The 10,632-nt window shown below is 35.3% G+C and overlaps 1 long non-coding RNA gene across 1 annotated transcript in view; it reads left to right on the top strand.

Moving 5' to 3' along the window:
- The first annotated feature begins 344 nt into the window (after positions 1-344).
- LOC144580105 (uncharacterized) overlaps positions 345-10,632 on the top strand; it is a 162,410-nt gene continuing 152,122 nt past the window's right edge. The window contains exon 1 of the long non-coding RNA XR_013529036.1: positions 345-1,709. This is a non-coding gene — a long non-coding RNA (uncharacterized LOC144580105). The remainder of the gene's footprint in view (positions 1,710-10,632) is intronic.

Raw genomic sequence — 10,632 nt, 5'->3', positions numbered from 1 at the left:
ATTTTATAAGCATTTTAATTAAATTATTGAATCACAGTCATGGGGTATGTTACATCCTAATATTTAATGAAGGTCTGACATGACTTGAATGAATCTTGTGTTGTTGTTGGATTGATCAATCATGTCTCCTCAGCACAAGGGGTTACAGTGAATATTATACGTTTTACGGTAGCAGGTACAGCAAAGAATGCAGGCATGGACTTCGTAAAATATATGTAAAGAAAATGAACAATGTCTGCTCTGCACCAGGTTTGGTGATAAAATAGAGTTCTGAATTTATGACAACTATATGGAAGAATGTTTCTGTCAATAATGAGTATGTTATTTTATTCTTTTAGTTTCAATTAAAAATTTATGGAAGTTATGAAGTATATTGGCATTAAGTATATTTCAAAAATGTGTAGCAATGCAAGAAGATACAAAACAGACACCGTTACCAAATTGTTGAATGTGCAGGAATTTTTAGATAATGGTGAATATTTAATCTGAGAACAGCCAATTTTTTAGCTGTTAGAAGTGGTTTTATTCATTGTAACTCCCTTTTACAACAAGGTTATCATTTAAAAATAAAGGATTTTACTCTCTATCAAGAATACACAAGAATTTGCAGACATTCAGGTTAAGGTCAGGGTGAAAGTTACCTATGGAAGGTGGCAACCGTATTTTGCTTCCTCCTGGTGAGTTGGCATTTAAAAGAACAGTTAAGCAATGTCTAAATCTTACTCTTTCAAGAGAAAAAAAAAAATCAAAAGATAAATCTTACTCTTTCGTGCATGTGGTTTGTATACAATGGTTTCTCAAATTGACGTATGAAGCTCCCCATCCACCTCCTCCACACCTCTTCCCTTCCACTCTCTGCGTTTTGGAAATAACCGGGAAGAGACTCTGGCTCTTCGTGAGAAAATTTTAATTAAATTTTTTACAATATTTCCTTTAAAACATGTAAGCACATTCTGAATTATCTGGACGATTATGTTGTCGCTGAGTACAGTTAGGCCTTCTCGAGCCCATATCTGTTTTATTGTTATTATGTTTTTCATTTTGGACAATGACAACATAAATTTTTAAGGACACATACAGTTTAACTATATGCATTTTGTTGTGCAAGAGATCTCCCGGACTTTTTCATCCTGAGAAACTGAAAGTCTATATTTATTGAAAACTCCCCAGTGATGGTTGATTTTAGGCATCAGTTCTGCTGGATTAAGGGACACCCAGAGAGTTGGCAACACATTAACTGTTATTAATGCTTCGGTAGGCACTAAGCCCATCTCTTTTCTGCTGAAAGGCAGGCCCAGGTGATTTGGCTTTGGTGAGTGTGATGGGCTGCCCCAGGTGTGTGTATGAGGGTGTTTCTGGAGGAGATTGACAATGAGGAAAATCTGACCTCAGTGTAGGCAGGCACGTGTCTGGGGGCCAGGATGGGACAAAAATGTGGAGAAACGGCAAATTCTCGCCCTTTTTTTCCGAGGCAGAACGCCCTCTCCTCCTCTTGGATTTCAGAACTCCTAACTCTCTGTTCTTCAGACTCTGGGACTCACAGCGGTGGCCCACTCAGGCCCTTGGGACTTTGGCCTCGGACTAAGAGTTAAATCATTGGATCCCCTAGTTCTGAGGCCTTCAGACTTGGAATGAGCCACACTACTGGCTTCCCTGTTTCTCCGGCTTGCAGACAGCTCCTCGTGGGACTTCGCAGTTTCCACAATTGGGTGAGCCAATTCCTCTAATACCTTTTCATATACCTCTCTCTACATGTACCCTCATCGTTCTGTCTTTCTGGAGAAGGCCGATTAAAACATCCCCTTTACCAGTTTCCTGCCAGCACCTTCCTGGTAAACACTGTTCTACTTTCTAAGAGTTTGTTTTTGATACCTCATATAAGTAGAATCATACAGTACAGTCATATGCCACATAACTATGTTTTAAGCAGTGCCATGCTGCGTATGCTTAAGATTATAATGGAGCTAAAAATGAATGCCTGGTGATGTCATAGCCTTCATAATTTTACAGTACAATGCTTACTTATGTTTGCAGTGATGCTGGTGTAAACGAACCTACTGTGTTGCCATATAGCACATACAATTATGTACTAGATAATGTTAATAAATGACTATGTTACTGGCACATATTTACTATAATATATATTTAATGCTATTTTAGAGTGTAGTCCTTCTACATACATAAAAAAAGTTAACTGTAAAACAGCTGCAGACAGGTCCTTAAGGAGGTATTCCAGGAGAAGGTATTGTTATTATGGGGGGACACCTCCATGCATGTTACTGCCCCAGAAGACCTTTCAGTAGGACAAGATGTGGAGGTGGAAGACAAGGATATTGATGGTCTTGACCCTTATAGGCCTAGGTTAAAGTATGTGTTTGTGTCTTAGTTTTTTAAAAAAAGTTTAAATAAATTCAAAAATAAAAAAAGCTTATAGAATAAAGATACATAGACAGTGTTTTTGTACAGTTGTACAATGTATTTGTGTTTTATTGTAACTTATTACAAAGGCATCAAAAAGTTTTTTAAAAGTTTATAAAGTCAAAAAGCTACAGTAATCTGTTCTTACTGAAGGAAGAAGAAATTTTAAATTGAGCGTAACTTAAGTGTACAGTGCTTGTAAAGTCTACAGAGCATACAATAATATCCTAGGCCTTCACATTCACTCGCCACTCACTCACTGACTCAGGCAGAGAAGCCTCCAGTCCTGCAAGCTTCTTTCGTGGTAAGTGCCCTACACAGGTGTACTGTTTTAAACCTTTCCTATTGCATTTTCACTCTACTTTTCTGTGTTTAGACACACAAACACTTACCACTGTGTTACATTTGCCTGCAGTGTTCAGTACAGTAACTTCTTATACAGGTTTGTAGCCTAGGAGCAATATGCTATGTCATTTTGCATACTCGTGCACTAGGCTATACCACTGTATCAGCGTGTTTTCACACTGCCGATAAACTCATACCTGAGACTGGGCAATTTTAAAATGAAAGAGGTTTAATCGACTCACAGTTCCATGTGGCTTGGGAGGCTTCACAAGCATGATGGGAGGTGAAGGGTACATCACACATAGCAGAAGAAGGAGAGGAGAATTTGTGAAAGGAAATCTTTTCTTTAAAAACGCATCGTATCTTGTGAGACGTATTCACTATCATGAGAACAGCATGGGAAAGACCCACCCACAGGATTCAATTACCTCCCACCTGGTACCTCTCACAACATGTTGAGATTTGGGTGGGGACACAGCCAAACCATTTCAACCACCTACAATAAGTGTGTGTAAGTACATTCATATTGTTTGCACAAAGATTAAATCATCTAATGACACATTTATCAGAACGTATTTCCATTGGTGCATAATGCATGACTGTATTTTTCCTTATGTGACTGTCACTGGCTACCTCACTTCCTATCAGGATTTCTTCTTTTTAAAACTTGAATAACATTCCATTATATATATATTTTTTCTTTATTCCTTTGTTGATGGGGATTTAGGTTACTTTTACTTCTGGGTTTTTAGAAATATTACTGCTATAATGCAATGAACGTGAGGAATATGTAAATACCTGTTTTAGATCCCTTTTTTCAATTGTTTTAAATATATGCCTAAGAGTGAATTTACTGGATCATATGGTAATGTTATTTTTAAGTTTTTGAGAAATTTTCATAGAGACTACACCATTTTATATTCCCAGCAAAAGTACACAGTTTTCAATTTCTCCATGTCCTCAACAGCACTTACTATTTTATCTTAAAAGTTTTGATTTGTTTGAGAGTGCCCTAACGGTTGTGAGGTGGTGTCTCATTTTGTTGTGACTTGCACTTCTTTAATGTAAGGTTGAACATCTTTTCATTCGCTTGTTTGCCATTTGTATTTTTATTTTTGGAGAAATGTCTTTTTTTGTTCTCTGTCCATTTTTAGATTAGATTTTTTTGGTTGCTGTTGAGTTATAGGAATTATTCATATATTCTAGATATTAACTCCTTATTAGATATATGGTGTACACATATTTTCTTCCATTTTTAGAGGTGCGTTTTCACTTGGCTGTTTCTCTTTGCTGAGCAGGTTTATTGATATAGTTCCACTTGTTTATTTTTGCTTTTTTTGGCCATATCCAAGAAATAATTGCCAAATAAAAAGTCATGAAGTTTTTCTCTATTATGAGTTCTTTTTGGAATTTTATAATTTCAGGTTTGTGTTTAGGTCTTTAATCTATTTTGAGTTCACATATGGTGTAAGGTTAGGGTTCAACTTCATGCCTTTGCATGTGGATATCTGGTTTTCTCTACACGATTTGTTAAAGAGGCTTTTTTCCCTCTGACCATAGCTTTTGTGTAGCCTTTTTATCTTGTTTGGAGATCATTTCACCATCTGCATCAGGGTTTATTTCTGGGATCCCTATTTGGTTTCATTGGTTTATATTACCTGTCTTTATACCAGTAGCATATTGTTTTGATTACTGTAGTTGTATAATGTGTTTTAAAATCAGGAAGTGTGAGGCTTCAAGCTTTTCTTTTGTTTCTCAAGATTGTTGTGGTTATTCAGGTCCTTTGGGATTCCATATGGATTTAATGATTTGTTTTTTATTTCTGCAAAATAATGCCATTGGGATTTGGATAGAGATTTCATTGAACCTATAGATTGTTTGGGGTAGTATACATTTTTTAAAAAATGTCAAGTCTTCTAATCCATGAACAGAAATTGCTTTCCATATATTTGTGTCTTTAATTTTCTAGGAGTGTTTTTTAGTTTACTGGGTACAAGTCTTTTACTTCCTTGGTTAAGCTTACTACTAAGTATTTTATTATTTTTGATGTTATTATAAATGCAATTATTTGTTTTCATTTTGGATTATTGTCAGTGTATAAAAACACACTAATTTTTGTGTATTGATTTTATATCTGGCAACTTTATTGAATTCTTTAACAATTTTCTCTTTGGGGGTAGAATTAAAAAAATATATATGTATTATATCATCTGCAAACAGATAATTTTGCTTCCTTTTTTTCTAATTTAGATGACTTTGACTTCCCTAATTTTTCTGATTAGGACTTCTAACACTTGAAGAATAGAAGCGATGAAAGTAGGCATACTTGCCTTGTTGCTGATCTTAGAGGAAAAGCTTTCAGTTTTCACCATGAGCATGATGTTAGACTGTTGGCTTTCAATACGCAGCTTTACTAGGTTGGGGTAGTTTCCTTCTGTTTATTGTTTCATTAGTTTTCTTTTTCTTTTAATTATAAAAGGGTGTTGAATTTTGTCAAATGCTTTTTCTTCATCAATTGAGATGAGACGTAATTTTTACATTCATTCTGTTAAAGTGTTGTATTACATTGATGGAGTTTCATATATTGAATCATCCTTGCATTCCAGGAATAATATCCACTTGATTATGACATATAATTCTGCTATTGTACTGTTACATTTGGTTTATTAGTATTTTATGGAGGATTTTTTGCGTGACTATTCATCAGGGATTTTGGTGTGTAATTTTCTTGTAACATCCTTTTCCGGTTTGGGTACTAGGGTATGGCTGGCCTCGTAAAATGAGTTCAGAAGTGTCTAATTATCTTCACATTTTTGGAAGAGATTGAAAAGAATTGGTGTTAATTTGCCTTTAAAAGTTTGGAGGAATTCTTCAGTGAATCCCTTGATCTTGGGATTTTCTTCTTTGAGAGGTTTTTGATTACTGATTCAATCTCATTATTAATTATAGGTCTTTCCAGACTTTTTATTTTTTTCATGATTCACTTTTGGCAGTTTGTACATTTCTAGAAATTTACCCATTTCTTCTAAGTTATCCAATTTGTGAGCATAAAATTGTTATTAGTGTAATCATAGTAGTCTCTTGTGGACCTCTCTATTTCTGTGACACCAGTTCTAATGTCTCGTCTTTCTGTTTTTGTTTGAGATTTTATCTTTTTTTCTTCGGCTGGATAAGGGTTTTCTGATTTTATTAATCTTTTCAAAAAAGAATGGGTTTTCCTCATTCATGAGTATTTTCAGTCAAGTGAGACAGAAAAGCGTGTTTTGGGAAGCCCTGTGAAGAGCCAGAATATTGGACACATGCACTTTTCTCCATCCCTCCTAAGAAACAAACCATGAGCTGGGCCCTTTCTCCCAATCACAGCGGACTCTATTGGCTTCTGTTCACAGAATTACAAGTTCTATAGTACAGCCACGAGTATGTAGTATACTCATGGTATAGTATACATACTACATAGTCATGGCTAGTGATGAGTGTGTAGTATACTCATGGTATAGTATACATACTACATACTCATGGCTAGTGATGAGTATGTAGTATATTCATGGTATAGTATACGTACTACATAGTCATGGCTAGTGACGAGTGTGTAGTATACTCATGGTATAGTATACGTACTACATAGTCATGGCTAGTGACGAGTGTGTAGTATACTCATGGTATAGTATACGTACTACATAGTCATGGCTAGTGACGAGTGTGTAGTATACTCATGGTATAGTATACATACTACATAGTCATGGCTAGTGATGAGTGTGTAGTATACTCATGGTATAGTATACATACTACATACTCATGACTAGTGATGAGTGTGTAGTATACTCATGGTATAGTATACATACTACATAGTCATGGCTAGTGATGAGTGTGTAGTATACTCATGGTATAGTATACATACTACATAGTCATGGCTAGTGATGAGTGTGTAGTATACTCATGGTATAGTATACGTACTACATAGTCATGGCTAGTGATGAGTGTGTAGTATACTCATGGTATAGTATACATACTACATAGTCATGGCTAGTGATGAGTGTGTAGTATACTCATGGTATAGTATACGTACTACATAGTCATGGCTAGTGATGAGTGTGTAGTATACTCATGGTATAGTATACGTACTACATAGTCATGGCTAGTGATGAGTGTGTAGTATACTCATGGTATAGTATACGTACTACATAGTCATGGCTAGTGATGAGTGTGTAGTATACTCATGGTATAGTATACGTACTACATAGTCATGGCTAGTGATGAGTGTGTAGTATACTCATGGTATAGTATACATACTACATAGTCATGGCTAGTGATGAGTGTGTAGTATACTCATGGTATAGTATACGTACTACATAGTCATGGCTAGTGATGAGTGTGTAGTATACTCATGGTATAGTATACGTACTACATAGTCATGGCTAGTGATGAGTGTGTAGTATACTCATGGTATAGTATACGTACTACATAGTCATGGCTAGTGATGAGTGTGTGGTATACTCATGGTGTAGTATACATACTACATAGTCATGGCTAGTGATGAGTGTGTAGTATACTCATGGTGTAGTATACATACTACATAGTCATGGCTAGTGATGAGTGTGTAGTATACTCATGGTATAGTATACATACTACATAGTCATGGCTAGTGATGAGTGTGTAGTATACTCATGGTATAGTATACATACTACATAGTCATGGCTAGTGATGAGTGTGTAGTATACTCATGGTATAGTATACATACTACATAGTCATGGCTAGTGATGAGTGTGTAGTATACTCATGGTATAGTATACATACTACATAGTCATGGCTAGTGATGAGTGTGTAGTATACTCATGGTATAGTATACATACTACATAGTCATGGCTAGTGATGAGTAGCCCGAGCCACTAGGCTCTCTTTTGTTGTCAGTGGTCTGTGGGCTTCCAAATTGTGTGTGTTTCCCATTGAGTTAGGCAAGACACAAACCGCTCTCTTGGGCAGTTTTCTGAAAAGCAAGGATGTTGGTTATACTTTCCATCTTCTCTTTCTCTCCATAGAGTGAAGATTGGGATTCCTCTCAATCATAAACTGTGCTGGCTTTGGGGACAGGCTGATGCAGTTAAAATTAAGTGTATTTTCTTACCTACTTCAATGGGATTAGCTTTGGGTTTGAGCTTGCCTTGGATATTACAACTTCCTAATGGGTTTCTAAAGTTGTTAGAAAGGCTTTTCAGACTGTATATCGTTAAGTCTTGTTTCTATGGGGTAACAAGGCTCAGGGTTTCCTATTCTGCCATCTTGCTGATTTCACCTTCCCATATATGGTTTTGTACTTAAAGTCAAAGTAGTTCCAAGCACAATGTCTGTAATTCCTCGTCTGAAACCCTTGAGGCCAAATATTTTCCATAACTTTACATTTGAGAAAGGTAAACTGAAGAGTATATAATTTCCCCAAAGAGGGTGGGGCAGACCACTGAAATCAGTAGGAATAAACTTGAATCATATCAAATTTCTATGATAATATATGTGGTTATTCAAGTAAATGGGAAATAATGATTATAAATATGCTCTTGTTCGACTGTATAAGGATATTGCTTTAATGAAAATCATTTGGATTTCAAATCATTTTGAGGCGGAGAATGAAGATCAGTAATTGTGAACCAGTAGTACTTTATTTTCTTTGACAAATAAGGCAATAATAGAGTGTCCTTGATATATAAATGATACACACGTGCAGTGGTGGTGGTAATGATTCAGTGGGTGTGTTTATTCATTTATTGCCTCTAAGCTCAAAATTCACCCTTTTTATCTTATTTGTGAAAATGAATCTGAGCCCTTTAGATATTTTTCCTTTGGTCGCTGGCTCTAAAGCTTTGCAAATAAAAGGTGTACATCCGTCTCAGTGCCTGGATCATTTAGTACATGGCAGCTAACATTGCCTTGGTCCTACCTTAGGTAGGCCTGTAGCGAGTGTCTCTGGTCAAACGTCTCTCCATGAGTAGGAGAACTTGTTTCTGGCAAGTTCTATATGTATGGTACTACAGTGATTTCTTTGTCATAAAATGAGCCACAGTAATTCTTTATATTAAATGTTATCTATCGAAATCATTCAGTTTCTCTCTCCTGATTAGACTCAAATTGATATAGTGGTCTCTTTATAAAACATTCAGCCATAGTTCAAATAGAGAAAGCTAGTGGAAAAATAGAAATCATCTATGGGACATATTAGAATCAAAAGAAGTAATACTTTAGCTGCCAAAAGCACATTCACATTCTGAATTGTAATCTGAAAACAGCAAACTAACTTTTTTTAAAAATAATGATAAGTTAGTGATGTTAATTTAAATTTACCTAATTTTAATATAGTTGAAATTTGGAAGGAGTTTCTTTAGTATTATGGGAATTATAAAAGATAGGAATTTATTCAGGTAACATTGAAATGAAAATAATTTATCAATATTGTTTATGCATTCACATAGTTTTCCTATTAAAATAGATTTTTACTCATTTTATGAGTTAAATTCTGTACCCTTCCAAATTAGTAAGTTGAAGTCCTCACCTTCAGTACTTGAGGATGTGAAGTCATTTGGAAATAACATTGTTGCAGATGTAACTAGTTAAGAAAGTCATAAAAGTGGGAGGCCCCTAATGCAATAGGACTTAGGTTGTTATGAAAGGAGGGAATTTGGACACAGGTGTGCATACAGGGAGAACATCGTGTGTACGTGAAGACAGCCATTTACCAGTCAGGAGGAGTAGCCTGGAACAGAGTCTCTTCTTCAGAGCACCAAGAGCCAACACTGTCAATATCTTGAGTTCAGACTTCTGGTCTCTAGAACTCTGAGACAATAAATTTCTATTGTTTAAGTCATCCAATTTGTGATAGTTTGTTTCAGCAGCCCTAGCAAACTAATACAATATCTGATGAAGTTATAAAAAAAATATAGTTTTATTCTCTTCTGCAAATTTGCTCAATATTCTTGAAGCTTTTATACACAATTAATTGCTTAGCTGAAAAAAATTTAATGTATATATCTTTATATACTTTATTTTCTATTGCAATAATTTACTTGCAATATTATTATTTATTGAACTAACTAGAGCTTGAAGATATCTAGGTTAATCTTTATGATGTGACTTTTTTCTGCCCCTTTTCTCTTTTTTCATGTTCATGTACTTTTAGAGAATAAAAGACCTTAGGATCAAATTGACCACCATATAGAAACTGTCAAGGTATACTTAGTACACATGGATGTGATATGTAACTAGACTGTAATGACCCTTGAATCAAAAGAATGTAAGATAAAACACATTGCATTCTTTATAAGCACAATTAGCACAGCACTTACATAATGTGCCTTTCTCTTTTTTGGTCTTTTCCCTTTTTCATCCTTCCTACCTGTCAAGGCAGTGATGCTTCTCTTTTTCTATCACATTTTTTTTGGTATTACTCTCATCTAAATCTATTTTTCCTGTCCCAATTCACATGAAATTTTTTCTTGAAAGATGGTAATTATTTAATTCCATTTTAGTAAATTTCTTGCCCATCATTTGTGTTGAAATCAGTAATAGCACCAGAAAGAAGAAAATCAGCCTCCGGGTTCAGTCTTTTCCTATAAATCATATTTGTTTGTTTCTGTGACTAATGAATGCAGTATGGAAATTATTCACACTTCAGCAGCAACCTGTATAAAAACTCATTTTCAGAAGGCTTTGAATAAGAATAAAATTCAGCATTCATTTATTTTAAATGCAAATGGTGGAATCTGAGTAGGATAAGAGTGGCAGAGTGGAGGGGCGTGTTTTCAGGCATTGCAGAAAGCTGTCATGGTGACTAGGAGGCATAGCAACTTAATTATAAAAGTAAATCCAAAAGAGTGAGTCAGGCAC

This window comes from Callithrix jacchus, chromosome 18 (assembly GCF_049354715.1).
Source record: "Callithrix jacchus isolate 240 chromosome 18, calJac240_pri, whole genome shotgun sequence".
NCBI classification, from domain to species: Eukaryota; Metazoa; Chordata; class Mammalia; order Primates; family Cebidae; genus Callithrix; species Callithrix jacchus.
This window is presented reverse-complemented; position numbering and strand designations above follow the sequence as displayed.